Source organism: Prunus avium, chromosome 3 (assembly GCF_965620075.1).
Source record: "Prunus avium chromosome 3, drPruAviu1.hap1.1, whole genome shotgun sequence".
NCBI lineage: Eukaryota > Viridiplantae > Streptophyta > Magnoliopsida > Rosales > Rosaceae > Prunus > Prunus avium.
Genome location: NC_142286.1, coordinates 34,901,713 through 34,918,406, shown reverse-complemented (window position 1 = coordinate 34,918,406; position 16,694 = coordinate 34,901,713). Strand labels below are relative to the sequence as shown.

The window sequence follows — 16,694 nt, the reverse complement described above, 5'->3', positions numbered from 1 at the left end:
AACTTGTAAAATGAGCATAAAAAAGACCATCGAGAACCTGCAAAGAAAAAATATATAAATAAAATGATAGTGAAACGAGAAGGTAACAAATTTTCAACAACAAAAAAACATACGACTCACATAGAAAACCTGCAAAAGAAAAAGTTATAAATATGCAAGCTTCCTCCTCATCTCCTGATAATAAAATCAAAAAATCTAAAAAGAAACCAGAAATATAAAAAAAAAAAATATGTAAACAAACCAGACAAATCAAGAGAGATAGAAAATTTGAAATCAGGGAGACAAAGAACATACTAGAAATGCAAAGAGACTAATCCAGAATTCACTAGCAAGATATAGAAGGGTATTGAGAGATTAGGTGACTTTCAAATCAAACCTTTCAACCAGCTTTGATTCTCAAATACAGAACCTCCCTCTACATCTTATGGATCTGCGAAAATCTCTCAACTCTTTCATTGATATCGATTTTTTGATGATTTTGTAGAGAGTTTCATGAGGGTGTTTTAAAGAGTGCAGGAGGGTTTCAAGGAGGGAGAGATAAGGTTTTCAGAGACGGGGGAAAATCTGAAAATTTTGTCGAGCGCGAATTCACTTAAGTAGCCTTTTTTTAGCGTGTTTTAAAAGACGACACTTGTTAATGAGAGATAAGGTTTTCAAAGACAGGTGAAAATTTGAAAATTTGTTGAGCACGAATTCACTTAAGCAGCCATTTTTTAGCGTGTTTTAAAAGACAACGCTTTTAAAAAAAAACCGTCATCTTTACATATAATAGACGACCCTTTTAAATAAATAAAAACTGTCGTCTTTACATATAATAGACGACAGTTTTTTTATAAAAAGTGTCATCTTTACATATAATAGACGACCCTTTTTTAAAAAAACCGTCATCTTTACTTCACAATAGACGACCATTTTTTACAAAAAAGCGTCATCTTTACATATAATAGACGACCCTTTTTAAAAAAAAACCGTCATCTTTACTTCACAATAAACGACCCTTTTTTACAAAAAAGCATCATCTTTACATATAATAGACGACCCTTTTTTACAAAAAAAAGTCATCTTTACATATAATAGACGACCCTTTTTTTTAAAAAAACTGTCATCTTTACTTCACAATAGACGACCCTTTTTTACAAAAAAGCGTTATCTTTACATATAATAGACGACCATTTTAAAAAAAACCGTCATCTTTACTTCATAATAGACGACCTTTTTTTAAAAAAAAACCGTCATCTTTACATATAATAGACGGCAGTTTTTTCAAAACAACCATGTCTTTACCAAAAAAAGGACACTTGATTTTTAAAAGACGACGCTTGTCATATCTGCTGTCGTCGTTTTTTGGTCAGATTTTAACTTTGAAGAAAACCTTTTTAATAAGACGACGCTTTTTTATTTGTGTGTGTCGTTATAAAAAAATATTCAATAGTACCTCCGTTTTTTAGTTGTTTAAGTCACTTATCCACGACGGTTTTTTTGTTACCGTCGTCTTTTTAAACACAACGACGGTTTTTTCTTCTACCGTCGTCTTTTTCTGGTTGTCTTTTTCACTTTTTGTAGTAGTGCACAAAGCATAACAAAAATCTGGTAGTCGTTCATATTTGAACTCAATCATTACCTCTAAAGAGTGGTCAAATTGCAGCTTCATCACATTGCGAAGAGGTTTGGTCACATCCAACTGAACCCTAATACGCAAATACCTACCCCAAACATTCACTATCTGCTCCTTCCATCACATCAATGCATTGACCCAATCTATTTCCAATCTGGCGCCCCGTCATAGCAGTCATTCTATTTAACGGCAGATTATGCGCTTGAACCCAAAAATCAGCATTATGAAGAACCATTATGTTCGGTGCTCTATTACCATATGGTGTTTCTAGTGAGACCAGGTTTTTATCAAAATTCCAAGGTCCCCCTCGTATCACCATCTCTTTATCAAGCACAGTTGTGAACGTAAATAAGAAAAGATTATCTCGCAGGTCTTTCACACCCACCTCTCGCATCATACCCCAGGCCCTCAACATGGTTTGTTTGAAAGCCTCACGATTGAAACCTTGATCAGTAAGTACCGTACCTACCAAACAAAGATGGAGCCGCTCGTTCATCATTGTCGTATCATCTGGTTCAATTTGAAGGCCATCTTTTTCTTCGTTAGTTAACGACAACAACTTATCAAAAGAACAGACCACTTCCTCCACATCTTCCTTTGCAGCCATAAAATCCATGTTATCCATCATGGATAACCAGTTTCAAAACACCCCCCCAAATGGCAGACAAGTAGCCGCCAAGAAAACCTAGAAGAAAACTAGAAGAAAAAACCCTAACCCTAGGCAGGGAGTAGACTCTCACCGAAAAGTCGGGAGAGAGGAATGTATACACTTGGAAATTTTCTTCATTCCTAACAAAAATAGAAGGTTAGAGAGAAAGTTGATAGCATTCCCCTAAATATAAATCAACCATATTGATGATGATGATGTGACAAATCGTATAAATTTTCATGTTACCTTCCCATAATTTAATTTATTTTTTTGTTGTCAAAGTTTGGAAGGGGGAATGGAAGGTGTCATTGGGATTCCACCCTATGAGTACTGATATGCACGCAAATGCTCTTACTACTGAATTACTGACCCGTTGGCATCTTCTCAAAAAATTAGCGAACATAAAATTTGAGATGATATTTGGTGCCTCAAGCCACATAAAAGCTATAATGAGGAGTTTAGAGTGAGCAACTTATTTGAGGGTTCAATCCTACTATCAACAAATGTGAGAAAATCAATAGAATTAAACATTTTAAATAGTTTGATGGTGGAATTGAACTTCTTAAGCCAGCCTCCAAGCTATATTTCCATGTTGTTTGGGCTGGCCATTTTAAGTTGTCTTATCTCATGTTGTTGCCGACAAGCTTTGTAAACTTTTAAGTATAAATCTGGGCTACTCAGTCATGGTATTATTCAGACCCCAAAAAAAAGGTCATGGTATTATTGTCTCAGGACTTCTCTGTTAGAAGATTTGCCAGGGCTATTTAGAAGTGGTTGTTTCTTATTATTGGGCCACAGGCCCCATAACACCAAAAAACTACAAACCCTTCCACAACAATAAAAATGGGATTTTGTCAAAATTAATTTCTTACCAATCAATCACTGTCATGAGTTTCAAACCAGAAATGAAGTGTAGTGATGTCTTTTTTCGGTTCTTTAGTGCATTACTTCCTCAAGCACCCACATTATCACTTCAAGCATGGACATTCTCGATCAATCACGGTATGCCGCATATGATAACTTTTCTACTTGACATACTGTAATTGGTCAGAAATAACAAAACAATACTATCCTCATTACACACAAGTTCTTATGCATTTTAAGGGGACGCTAGGCATATCGTCTTTGTCATCCAACACCAAAATAGTGAGTAGGTTGGGTGGATATGGACATGAGACTTTACAGCTATTATTCAGCTTCATTATAATTGACATTTTGATAGCTGGCAACAGGCTCGAAAGTAAGGCCGTTCATGTCTAGGTCCTCAAACGCCCAACAGCCTATGGCGGGGACCAGCGGAAGGTCGCGATCTCCATCGATTTAAGCGAGGAGAGCACCTTCGCCATCCAATGGAGAATATAAACACCTACCCGAATTATGTTCCATGATTGGAATCTTCATGAATTTATGTGGTTGACTGCCATTTATGGTGCATGCCAAAAGGAACATGTGAAAATTCTTTTTGATATGTAACAAACTTATCATGCAACCCAAAGAAGTTTGCTCTAAAATTTCCAAGTCCTTTTTTCCCATTGCAATTCAACCTCTGTTGAGAGAGAGTACCCGAGAGAGAAAGCAGACGGCGCATAATGAGAAAAAATTTGAAAAGCAAAAATTAGTTGGGTTCTTTCTTGGGGTTTAACTGTTGATTAAGGTTTTAAGTAAAGGAATTGTAATTCTCAAAAATACTGAAAGAATAGTTTGTACAAGCTTTATATTAAATTACAATGATGAGCTGTCAAATACAGCTGTATAAGATTAGTTACAGATGGCTAACTAACTAACAAACGATTTACTGCCTTTAGCCCCCCTCAAGCTGAAGGGAGGAGAACGCACTGTGAGCTTGGTGCGAAGAAGAGAATGTCTGGCAGCAGATAAAGGTTTGGTAAAGATATCAGCAAGCTGATGTTCAGAGGAAACAAATTTAATAGACAAGAACCTTTGTTGAACCAACTCCCTTGTAAAGTGATAATCAACCTCCACATGTTTGGTCCGGGCACTAAACACTGGATTAGAAGCAAGATGAATGGCAGATTGATTGTCACACCAGAGAAATGGAAGAGAAGGTAACTGAAAACCAATGTCTTTGAATAACTTGGACAAATAGAGCAACTCAGCAGCAGTCATAGCCAGACCACGATACTCAGCTTCAGTAGAACTGCGAGACACTGTCGGTTGTTTCTTAGCTGACCAGGAAATTAAATTTGAACCAAGAAAGATACACCACCCACTGGTAGACCTCCGATCAATAGGACAACCAGCCCAATCAGCGTCCGTGAAGGCTTGCAAACCAAGAGAACCCTTAGTAAACCAGACCCCCATGTCAATAGTGCCTTTGAGATAACGAAGAATTTGTTTAACAGCACCCAAGTGATTTGAACGAGGCTGATGCAAGTGCTGACAAACAAGATTAACAGCATAGGATAAGTCAGGTCTAGTCCAAGTAAGATACTGAAGGGCACCCACAGTAGAGCGATAGAAAGTAACATCTTCAAGAATATCCCCAGAATTATCCAACTTGGAAGAACCAAGGGGAGTAGAACAAGAAGCAGCCCCAAGAAAATCTGTCTTCTTGAGAAGATCACAAGCATATTTAGTTTGAGAAAGAAATAGACCTTGGGCAGATCGTGTGACCTCCAAGCCAAGGAAATAGTGTAAGGGACCAAGATCCTTAACTGGGAATTTGGCACTGAGATGAGAAATAAGAGAGGTACAAGCTGTGTTGCAGTTTCCAGTGACCAAAATATCATCAACATAGACCAAAACAAGAACAAGAGAAGCACCACTTGACTTAATGAAAAGAGAAGAATCGGCCTGAGAAGATCGAAACCCCAGAGAAACCAAGGCTTTGAACAATTCATCATACCACGCCCTAGGGGCCTGTTTTAAGCCATACAAAGATCTATTGAGCTGACAAACAAAATGAGGCCTAGTAGGATCAGCAAAACCAGGGGGCTGAGACATAAAAACATTTTCCTTCAAAAAACCATGAAGGAAAGCATTACTCACATCTAATTGATTTAAGAACCAATCATATTGGACTGCTAGAGAAAGAAGAAGTCTGATCGTAGTAGGTTTAGCCACAGGGCTGAAAGTTTCATGAAAATCCAAGCCTTCTCGCTGATGATACCCCTTAGCAACCAAACGAGCCTTGAATTTGTCAACAGTACCATCAGGTTTAAACTTAGTGCGAAAAACCCACTTAGAACCAACTAAATTCTGAGATGGAGATGGAGGGACCAAAGTCCAGGTTTTGGTTTGGTCCAAAGCAGCAAGTTCACTCTTCATGGCCTCAACCCACACTGAATGTTTAGCAGCTTGTTTATAGGTAGTGGGAGTGGGAGGAAGAAGGGCAGCAGAATGTAAAGAAGAAGGCAAGGGATGTTTAGTGGCTGTAAGAGCTTTAGGTTTAAAAATACCATGTTTTGATCGAGTGATCATAGGATGAGTGTTTTGAACAGGGATAGAAGAAGAAGGAACAGATAATGAAGATTGAGAAGGGGGAGAAACAGAGGGCACAGAAGAGGGAGGAGGTGAGGAGGATAAGGACAATAAAGGAGACTGTGAAGGAGAAGAAGTGACCACAGGAAAAGTGAGAGGAATGATAGGAAAATGTGAAGAAATAGAATCAGAAGAGGAAGAAGAAACAGTAGCATGAAAAGGGAAAATAGATTCATGAAAAGTAACATGTCTAGATACATAAAGGCGATTTGTAACAGGATCAAGACAACGATACCCAGAATGATTAAGACTGTAACCCAGAAACACACAAGATAAACTCTTGGGATGTAATTTGGATGGACTATAAGGTTTTAACCAAGGAAAACATTGGCAACCAAAAATTTTAAGGGAATGATAATTGGGTTTGGAGTGAAATAGGAGTTCAAAAGGAGAGAGGTGAGAGGAGGTAAAAGGTAGGCGGTTGATAAGGTAGAGGGCAGTGAGAAAGGCATCAACCCAAAACTGAAAAGGAACTTTAGAAGCAGCTAACAAAGTTCTAGCCAATTCAACTATGTGCCTGTGTTTTCGCTCTGCAGCACCATTCTGCTCTGGAGTGTGAGGGCAACTTAATTGATGAACAATGCCCTCTTGATTAAGAAACTGTTGAAAATTAGAACTTAAGAATTCCCCACCAGAATCACTCCTGAGTATCTTGATTTTAGAGTCCAACAGGTTTTCCATTTTAGCCTTAAAAGTCTTGAAAATACCAAAAACATCAGATTTGAACTTCATGGGATAAATCCAAGCATACTTGGTAAAATCATCCAAGAAAAGAACATAGTATTTATTTCCTGAAACAGAATGTACAGGACTCGGACCCCAGACATCACTATGTAACAATTCCAAAGGCTTGGTAGTCTTAGAGCCTGAACCATGAAATGGAAGTTTGGATGCCTTTCCTAGCTTACAAGCAGAACAGAGTACATTTGTAGCAAATGAACCAGATAAAGGTAGGTTATTATGACTCATGACTTGCCTAAAAACAGAAGCATGAGGATGACCTAATCTCTGATGCCAAGTGAGCAAATCACATTTATTTACCATAAAGGAAGAAGCAGAGCAACTGGTCTTGGCAGCAACAGAGTCAACACCAGCAGTCAACTTGTACATACCCTCCTTAAGTGGACTGCGGTAAAGCATCCTCTGTGTAACCAGATCCTTAATGACAAATTCAGAAGGATAGAGAGTTAGAGAACATTGATTATCCTCTAAGAACTTCTGAACCGATAGTAAATTTTGAGTAATATGAGGAACATGTAAAATATTCCGAAGAGAAAAATCAGCAGAAGGAGTAGTAATAACAGAAGAACCAATATGCGATATAGGTAAGCAGTTACCATCTCCAACTTGCAAAGAATCAAGACCCGAGTAAGGAACAGAATTTTGAAGATGACTGTTATCAGCAGTAACATGAGCGGTAGCCCCAGTGTCCATAATCCAAGAGGCAGAAGGAGGCTGGGACTGTGGATTGACATAATAGCCTGAGTACTGAGACGAGGACTGTGAAGAGGAAGTCTGATTGAGAAGACGACCTAGCTTCCTGCAAGTGGCAGCGCCATGACCACGCTTGTTACAGAATTGACAAATAATAACTCCATGAGAGGAGTGGGAAGCATCAGAAGAAAATGGAGAAGAATGTGAGTTGGATGAAGATCCGCCATGAAAAAATTGAGACGGTGCACGAGAAGAGGATCCAAAAGAAGAATTTTGCGTCCAAGAAACAGGAGGTGTTGGAAGCAATCCACGAGAGCCTGAATTCATAGGGCGAGACTGAAATTGGGCCTGAAATTGAGGTTGACCAAAGGAGGATTGGCCCTGACCAGGACCTCTGTGCCTAGAATGTACATGAGATCCACGACCTCTGTGTTGTGGAAAAGCAGCATAAGCATGAAACGGTTCATGAGTGACTGGCAGAGAAGAACGAGTCTTGCGATGTAGGATCGCAGCTTCACGACCAAGCAAGAAACCATGAAGCTCATCAGAAGACACTAGGTCACTGCGAGTTTCAATAGAGGTCACAAAAGAATCATACTCTTCAGGAAGACCAGCCAGGATGTAAGCAACAAGATCAGAATCAGTGAGAGGTTGGCCAGCCGCGCCCAAGCCAGCAGCAATTTCCTTCATCTGCTGCAAATACGTGACCATAGACAGATCACCTTTAGTGAGGGTTTGAAGACGCGAGCGCAATTGATGAATGCTAGCACGAGAAACACCGGCGAAACGTTTCTCAAGAAGTTCCCAGAGAGCACGCGAGGTCTCAATGCCCACAGTATGAGAGAGAAGATCAGAAGATAACGTGGAGATAATCCAAATCATCAGGCTTTGATCTTTATCATACCAAAGATCAAAGGCTGGATTCTCAATGGTGGAACCAGTAGAATCAAGAATTGTGCGAGGAGGAGGAGGCTCAGCACCAGTAACGAGACCGAGCATCTTGAATTTGCGAAGAATTGGGAGAAAAAGATTCTTCCAGAGCAAATAGTTGTTTGCCTGAAGTTTGATCGGAATCATGCCGGAAATATTCTGAACAGTAACAGTAGTGAAAGCTGGAAGTGAGGACGGTGCAGCAGGAGAAAGAACAGGACCACCAGCAAGCGGTGGCGTTTGACCTGAAGAAGCATCAGAAGCCGCCATGGAAGCAGAGAGGAAGAAGAAAAATTAGGGTTTGAGAAAGGAAAAAAATAGCAGAAGAAAGATTGCGGAAGAGAGGATCGAATGGCTTTGATACCATAAAGGAATTGTAATTCTCAAAAATACTGAAAGAATAGTTTGTACAAGCTTTATATTAAATTACAATGATGAGCTGTCAAATACAACTGTATAAGATTAGTTACAGATGGCTAACTAACTAACAAACGATTTACTGCCTTTATTAAGCACCGGTTCTCTTATGGTGTGATTTGATGGGGGTGCACCACTGTTCATGAGTTTGGACTTGTATGTTTGCCATCTGTTTGCTACGCTGTCGTTTTTGCTCTATCCATTTTATGTAGATGAATAAAAAATGATGGCACAATCTTGCAATTCTTTTATCAAACTTCCTTAATTTTTCTCTAATCTCTTTCAGGAAGAGCAACCTTCAAATATTTAATCTCACCAAATAAGAGTATATCTCAAGAGTGAAAAACTCTCATTTTGATTACATTTTAGTCTAGCCGTTAAATCGTCAATTTATGTAGTTCAATTGAAACACACTCGACTATAGTTCAGTCCAATTTTCATTTGTGCAAATGAAGGTTTTCAAATAGAAACAGCAATTTTATCTCCAAAGACTTTGTTTTGAAGCAAGGCTCTTGGAATATATATAAACAATAATACAATTATCATACCAAATCAAAAGAAGCTATATAAAAATATATAATACATACGACAATTACTTAGAAGGCTCAAAACAGATGACCAAATGGAAAAGGCACATCAAGTGTTTATTTGATGCTCTTCTTCAGATCTCTTGGAGATGGTTGAAGATGTGGTGCTCTTGGTCTGAGAGGAAGCTGTTGAAGTGTTATTACTCCTTTAATGTCAACTCTGGCTTGAGGATGACTCAGTGAAGAAGATTATGTGCTCCTGGTCGTCTCCAAGGACTTGGAGAGATCTTGGTATTGGTGGCAAGTTGACATCTGAAACTCCCTCAAGGATTTGCACCACCTGGCCCATTGATGGCCTATGAGCCTCATCATCTTGAACACACCAGCAAGCAACTCTACAAATCCTTGTGAGCTCTTGTACATCAGCATTTCCATCTAGCCTGGGGTCTAATAGGCTCAGCACATCAGTTTCTGCAGTGCTTATCTGGCTAGCAGCCCAACTTGGGAAGAATCTAACTTTGCCATCTTCGGATTGCTCAGAGTTTCGTCTGCCCGACACAAATTCATTCCATAGCTGTAAACATCAGCTTTCACTGTTATTGCCACTCCTGAAATCCATTCTGGTGCAAGATAGCCTCTTGTCCCTCTCATGGTTGTCAGGACCCTGCTGAACTCTCTTCCAACAAGCTTTGCAAGGCCAAAGTCTGCCACTTTTGGACCAAGTTCAGTATCTAAAAGAATCTTTTCTGGCTTTATGTCACAATGTATGATGCAATCTTTGCATTTCTCATGAAGATAAGCCAACCCTCTTGCTGTCCCCAGAGCAATTTGGTACCTTGTTTTCCAATCCAAAACATTTGGACGTGTATCATGGAAAAGGTGAGAATCCAATGATCCATTCGCCATGTAATCATAGACCAACATCTTTCTTGTACCCTCAGAGCAGAACCCGCGAAGCCGGACAAGATTGACATGTTGAATTGTCCCAATTGTGCTCACTTCAGTTCTGAATTGCTTCTCTCCTTGGCTGACACTTTCAAGCTTCTTTACTGCTATAACAGATGAATCAGGCAGGGTCCCTTTGAAAACAGAACCAAAGCCTCCTCCCCCCAATTTTTCTGAGAAGTTCTTTGTTGCATCTTGCAGATCTCTGTACCCAAAGGCCACCAATGAACCCTCTACTGCTTTTCCCGTTCCAGTCACTCTCTTCCTTTGTCTCAAGATTACAACCACAATAAGGCCTCAGAGAATTGCTATTCCAGCAGCTGAGCCTGCCACAACACCAACAATCAATCCCTTATTGCTTTTAGGACTCTTAAACTCTGAAGCTGCAAGTCTGAGGTACAAAGTTATTCCCTGACTATCACTTGATGTGAGTTGTTGCAGATTGAAGAGTTCTCCGATCCAAATTGAACATCCACTGCTATTATAAGCATAAGCAGTGCAAGAGCAATTATTTAAGCAGGCTGATTCACATCCAGCAATAGTCTCAACGTTCACAGACTGCTTATTTTCAGGCAATGACATCCCAGGCATTTTCAGAAACTGGTCTTGCTTCCCGTCAGCACTAGTAGCATTCTCACAATGCAGAGGGGTTTTTCTTTTACACCCACCAGAATAAGCCTGCAAATTCCAATCCCTCTGCAACTTTGGCTCAAAACCTGTCAAACAATTACAGGAGACCGTGCTTACCTCGTTGCAACTGCCGAATGCCCCGCATGAATCATAAACTTCACATCGCTTTCCTGGTTGGCTCCAAAACAAATTCCACTTGCTGGAAATCTCCAACCATGAGAGTTGCTGAAGCTGCCCTGAGGTATCCATCACGAATCGAGATATTATCTGAGGATCATAAATATAATAGGTGAAATAACTTTCGTTTTTGTTTGTAACAAAGCTGTAATTGTAGACATAGGAATTGTAGATATAGTTACGCCTCATCTCAGGAACCCCGCTGAAAGTACGTGACTTTGCATCCCATGCTCCAGTGCTCCAATACTGTCTAGACCTATTCCAAAGTATGAGATACGCATTATTTCCTTTGGGGTCAAGCTCAAGAGTGAAAAGACCTGGTGCAGGATCCTCTGAACTCTTCCATGAAGTGAGAGCTAAGGTTTGATTGGTGACAGTGTTGAATCCAATGGCAGCTCCTGGTAGCCATGTATGAGCTGGATGATCAAAGCTTTGCCACAAAGGCTCTGATCTATTAGCATTAGACCCAGCAGTTCTTAAGACAAGGTTTCCACTATCTAAAAGAACTGCTTGTGCAGAACCTGAGGTGGTGGTGGAGGCTAAATTTGTGGACCAAATTGGAGTGTTGGACTCATTAAAGAGAACTAAATTACCATCTGAGATCTTCAAGACTGAAGAAAATCTATCAGAAACTGGTGTTTCCCTATTTGCCACCCAAACTATGGTCTCCGAAGATACTAGTTGTTTAGAGTACCAGATGCCTATGTAGTAGTTTGAAGAATTACCTGGTTTGAAGAAACCCAGCTCAAAAACCTTTCCTGCAGAGACAATAGTTTGATCACCAGAGAGAGATTGGTTTGCAGCGATGGTGTCAGCTGCAAGGCAAACATGGGTTTTGAGATGTAGGCATAAGCAAAGCAAAAGCACCAAACTTACTTTGGTTTTGGCATCCATGGCTGCACAAAACCAATTTGCAGACAAGTTCTAGATGCTGTATTGCACCAAGAACTTAAACTTTTAAGAAAGTAGAGAGAGAGAGAGGGAGAGGGAGAGAGTGGAATTGAATTTTCTATTCTACCCCGTGGTTTGGTCATTTAGTGGAGATTGGACTTGGGCAGCTGTGCGGCAAAGTCATCATCGTGCCATTTGTGGCAAAAACTCAAAGATAAACTGATGCAGCAGAACAAGAACAAAAGATAATTTCGAGCAAACTTAATTCTGTTGATTCTAAGAACATCTGGAATTAAAACTCTAATCTGTTAATTCTGAGAATATGATGCAGTGAGTTTAGCAAATACATACATGGACCATTGGGATCACGTTCATGCATGAGGAAAGTCTTAATAACCTATATTAAATAAGTGTCTCTTCGTATGTGGGAGTTATTTAGGTTCATGAATAAAGTTATAGAGAGTCTTTTCATACTTGTGAGTTATAGGGAGATTTAATGTGAAGTTATCATTAGGAGGGAAGTTGGGATAGAAAAGGTTTAGGAGAGTTATGAGGAGTTATCTTATCTTGATTGAGAGGCTCCTATAAATAATGCATGAAATTGAATGAAAGGGGAGTTGATGTTTGTTATTGAATGAAGATTGAGATTTTCCTCTCATCTCTTTTCTCTTTTTCTGGGTATTCTCAGAATTAACAGATTAGAGTTTTAATTCTGGGTATTCTTAGAATCAACGGAGTTAAGTTTGCTCGAAATTATCTTTTGTTCTTGTTCCGCTGTATCAGTTGGTATCTTCTGTCTGCAAGTAAAATTTTGTCACCTTTGGAGTGTCCAATGTGGGACTGTGTATTCTTCAACATGGAGAAACTCAGGTCATGTGGTCAACCAACCATGCAATAAGATTGGACCACAAAACCATGTATGAACAGAGTTTGATGCCATTTGTAGCTTTGTCAGCCGCCATGGACCAAGTCAATCAATATGCGTTTCAATTGTTTCATTATTATGGTCATATAGAAATGAGCAGCGCCTTACTTACGTTTGAGCAAATTTATATACCTTCTTCAATAGTCAACAAGAATTCAGTCATGAAACTTGGACTCATTGGCTAGATTTTCTTTTTGTTTTGCCGTGTTAGGGGGGGCTACACAATTCACTTTCTTTGCTAGATTTGTGCTTTATTGCTGTCCTGTTTTTTTTTGGGTAGTGGCTATAATAACTTGTATCCTTTCTTCCAGGGCAGAGGCAAATATTTTTCCAACCAATGTAACTTGTGGCTGGCGGTTCATCAGATAGAAAATCATCACTGGTTGGGTTCATACGGAAGCAATCTCAGCCGTTCATTTCATATGTTTTTTTTTGTGATAAATGTTGAAACCAACCTTAGTACTTGAAGGGAAAAGTCCCATAATAAAGACTCATTCATCGCAGCCCTGCTTGTTGCTAGGTTCTATCTTGACCTCTGGTCAAGCTTTTTTAGCTAGTTGGCAGAAATATAGTGGCAGAAAAATAAATAGGGTTTTTAACTGTAAAGGTCTCTGAACTTTACCTCAAGTTGCAATTGGGTATTCAAACTTTTTTTTGAGGCAATTAGGTCATCCAACTCTCTCATTGGTCCTTCCGTCAATTTGGCCGTTAATTTGAGGGCTAAAACCGTCCATCTTAATTAAAATATTTTTAAAATAAAAAAAAACTGAAAAAAAAAATTTAAATAAATAAATAAACTTAAAAATACAAAAAAAAATAAAAAAAATCCAAATCTCTCTCTCTCTCTCAGCTCTCCCTCTTTGTCTCTCCCTCTTTCCCGTAACCCATTCCCCCCTCCTCCTTATCCCACCCCTTCAAAACCCAGATCCCAACCCAACCCCCTCAAAACCAATGAGAGAAAGCCAAAGAACGTACTCTACCCTAAAACACTCCACAATCTTAACGTCAAGATAGATTGAAGTTGTCTACTTGGAATTTTGGGTTTTGTATATTGTGTGAAATTGAGTGTTGTGTTTTGTGTCTTCTTATTGACCAGAAAAGCATCTCCTTGAGGTACCCAAACTAAGGTTTTCGGCAAAGAAGTTTTTGCAGGTTGGGTTGGGATAAGGAGGAGGGGGGAATGGGTTGCGGGAGAGAGAGAGAGAGAGAGATTGATGAACACAAATGAAAGCAAAAGAAAAGGTGAAAACCACAGGAAGAGGCCAAGAGATTGACATTTGACATTTGATTATCAACCATTGACTTGTGTCTCCTCATTTCATTTCTCCTCATTGTATCTCTAATCACATTTTTTGGGTGTGCAGATTCGTAGGTTCCCTTTAGCAAGATAGTGGGTTGACTCAACTCCTCAAAGATGATATACGAATTAAATTCCATAATTAAATTCTTCATATTAATAAAGGTTAATTGAAACCTTTTAGGACATCCACAAATTATGGTTGTTGCCTAGCAGCAAGTCATGGTTATCCAAGCTAAATGAGACAATGTGAAAGAACCTGTTCAAATTGGAATGACCGTGCAATTGAATCCTTCTCTTATGCCAATACTCCTTATTCACATTATTAGATCTTGGAATCCGATTGTGAATATCCTAATGTGAATCATTCCTTTTATATGATTATCCTGGTAAGATTTGAAGACTTTTTCTTTCAAGTCTTATCAACTACTCTGCGCAGAGATTTGACCAATCATATCTTGGAGTATTCTCTCTCCTTTACTGAGAGTAGAGATTCCTTGTTATACATTAATTTGCTTCCATGACTCTATTGAGAATCCTGATGAGCACCTTTAAACTATGCCTAATTCAGCATGACCGTATAGTGCCCTCAAAGATTAACAACATAGTCACAATACATCTATGATGCCTCAAGTCTAAGGATTAGTTTGCATCATTGCAATTTATGAGTTCCAGCTGGACATGTGAGTAAAGACTTCCATGCTGTAACTCATGTGTTGGATTGCGTTCAGTGTACTTGTTCTTTTACAAGCACCTACACACATATCGATTTGTCTTCACACTTAATATGACCAAGAACATATTCAGGATTTAGGGATGATGACAAGTCTCCATGTATGCAATCTCATTACATAGCTCTCATATCCACTTGTGTATTCCTTGGACTATGGTTGTTCTACATATTGAAAGATAATATATGATCATTTAATATATAAAACAACCTTTCTTGCCCATTAATAACATAATATGTCTTTTATCAAAGATGTCATTAACTCTAACTATTACATAATTAGTTGGCTTTAAGGGCATATTTCTAACATCACTATCATGAGTTTCAAACCAGAAATGAAGTGTAGTGATGTCTTTTTTCGGTTCTTTAGTGCATTACTTTCTCAAGCACCCACATTACCACTTCAAGCGTGGATATTCTCGACCAATCACGGTATGCCACATATGATAACTTTTCTACTTGACATACTGTAATTGGTCGGAAATAACAAAACAGTGCTATCCTCATTTTACACAAATTCTTATACTTTTTTAAGGTACGCTAGGCATATCGTCTTTGTCATTCAACACCAAAATAGTGAGTGGGTTATGTGGATATGGACATGAGACTTTACAGCTATTATCCAGCTTCATTATAATTGACATTTTGATAGCTGGCAAAAAGCTCGAAAAGTAAAGGCCGTTCATGGCTAGGTCCTCAAACGCCTAACCCACACTGAAAGACAAACTGATCTTGCCTTCCCCATTTCGGCCCAAATGAATCGTTGGCTTCTTGTCCAGCAGCTACAATCCACCAACCTCTCTCTTCCAAGTTTCAACTCAAATTCAATGAGCCCATTCAACCGTACAAAACTATTTGTAAGCTTCTAATTTTTCTTTCTCAGAATTTACTTTCAAATCCAATGGGTTTAATCAACCAATAACGACATAACGTTTCTGAATCACATACCATGCCACGCGTATGACTTAATTAATCCAAAACAGACAGACATGTCATTATCAGCTCCTCCTGGGAATGGTTGCATTTACATCAATTCACAGATAATAGGAACATAAACATTATCTCTCCGCTGACAATGGGCAGGAGGCCAATTAAACATCCATGTCCTAAGGACAAACGATACAGCAAAATTGTTCATTTAAAGACATGACGGGCCAATTTATCTGATTCAAACTAGTAGTTTAGACTATCCCTTTGTCACGAAAAAAAAAAAAAGTAATTTGTCTCATCATGTCCCTCACCAAGTCATCATTCTCCATTATAAATCAATACTTGCAAGGATGTTTAAATCTTCATGACCATTGTTGATTTTAATAAGGTTGCATGATTTCACCCAAAAAAATAAGGTTGCATGACAGAGCAAGCAACACTCTCCAACCTCCAAACCAGAACCTTCTTCGTATTAAAATAGAAATCAACCTCTATTTTAGAATACACAAAGGATGAGTTCAAACAGAGTTTATATCTATGACTTGCAACATGATGATCATTGTTAAACATTCTTTTGGCTGTATATCTATTCTTCTAATGGTGCATGCCAAAAGGAACCTGTGAAAATTCTTTTTGATACGTAACAAACTTATCATGCAACCCAAAGAAGTTTGCTCTACAATTTCCAAGTCCTTGTTTCCCATTGCAATTCAACCTCTGTTGAGAAGCAACCCATTGTGGTGCTTCACCCAATACTCTCCGGGGAGTTCTCCCATAAGCACCACTGTTGTGTCCAGAAAAAACCAATGCATTAGCTTCCAAACTATTACCATGCTCAACCCAGACACTATTCTCTACAGCTGGATATCTGTAACTTGGCTGTTCCTTCACCTAGTGCCTTTGTTGATCCCTAGCAGCATGCTGCCTCTTCTGCCACTTCTTTTCAAAAAATCTATTTTCTTTTCCATCGTGGGCGCAGGCTCTGCCACTACCAGTCTTGTTATCTTCACAAACACTGCCATTAGAATCTTCAAGTTCAACCTTGCTACATTGAAGTACAGCAGAGGGTTGGCTGGCCTGAAAAGATCCTAAAGAA

General features: G+C 39.0%; 1 non-coding gene and 1 pseudogene across 1 annotated transcript; both read right to left on the bottom strand.

Annotated features, from left to right (window-relative positions):
• Positions 1–7,711: 7,711 nt before the first annotated feature.
• LOC148296021 (small nucleolar RNA Z247) lies at positions 7,712–7,850 on the bottom strand. Its single transcript, XR_015834931.1, has one exon. It is a non-coding gene; the product is annotated as a small nucleolar RNA Z247 (small nucleolar RNA).
• Positions 7,851–8,993: 1,143 nt separating this feature from the next.
• Positions 8,994–12,273, bottom strand: LOC110746794 (G-type lectin S-receptor-like serine/threonine-protein kinase At2g19130 pseudogene; annotated as a pseudogene).
• Positions 12,274–16,694: the final 4,421 nt, after the last annotated feature.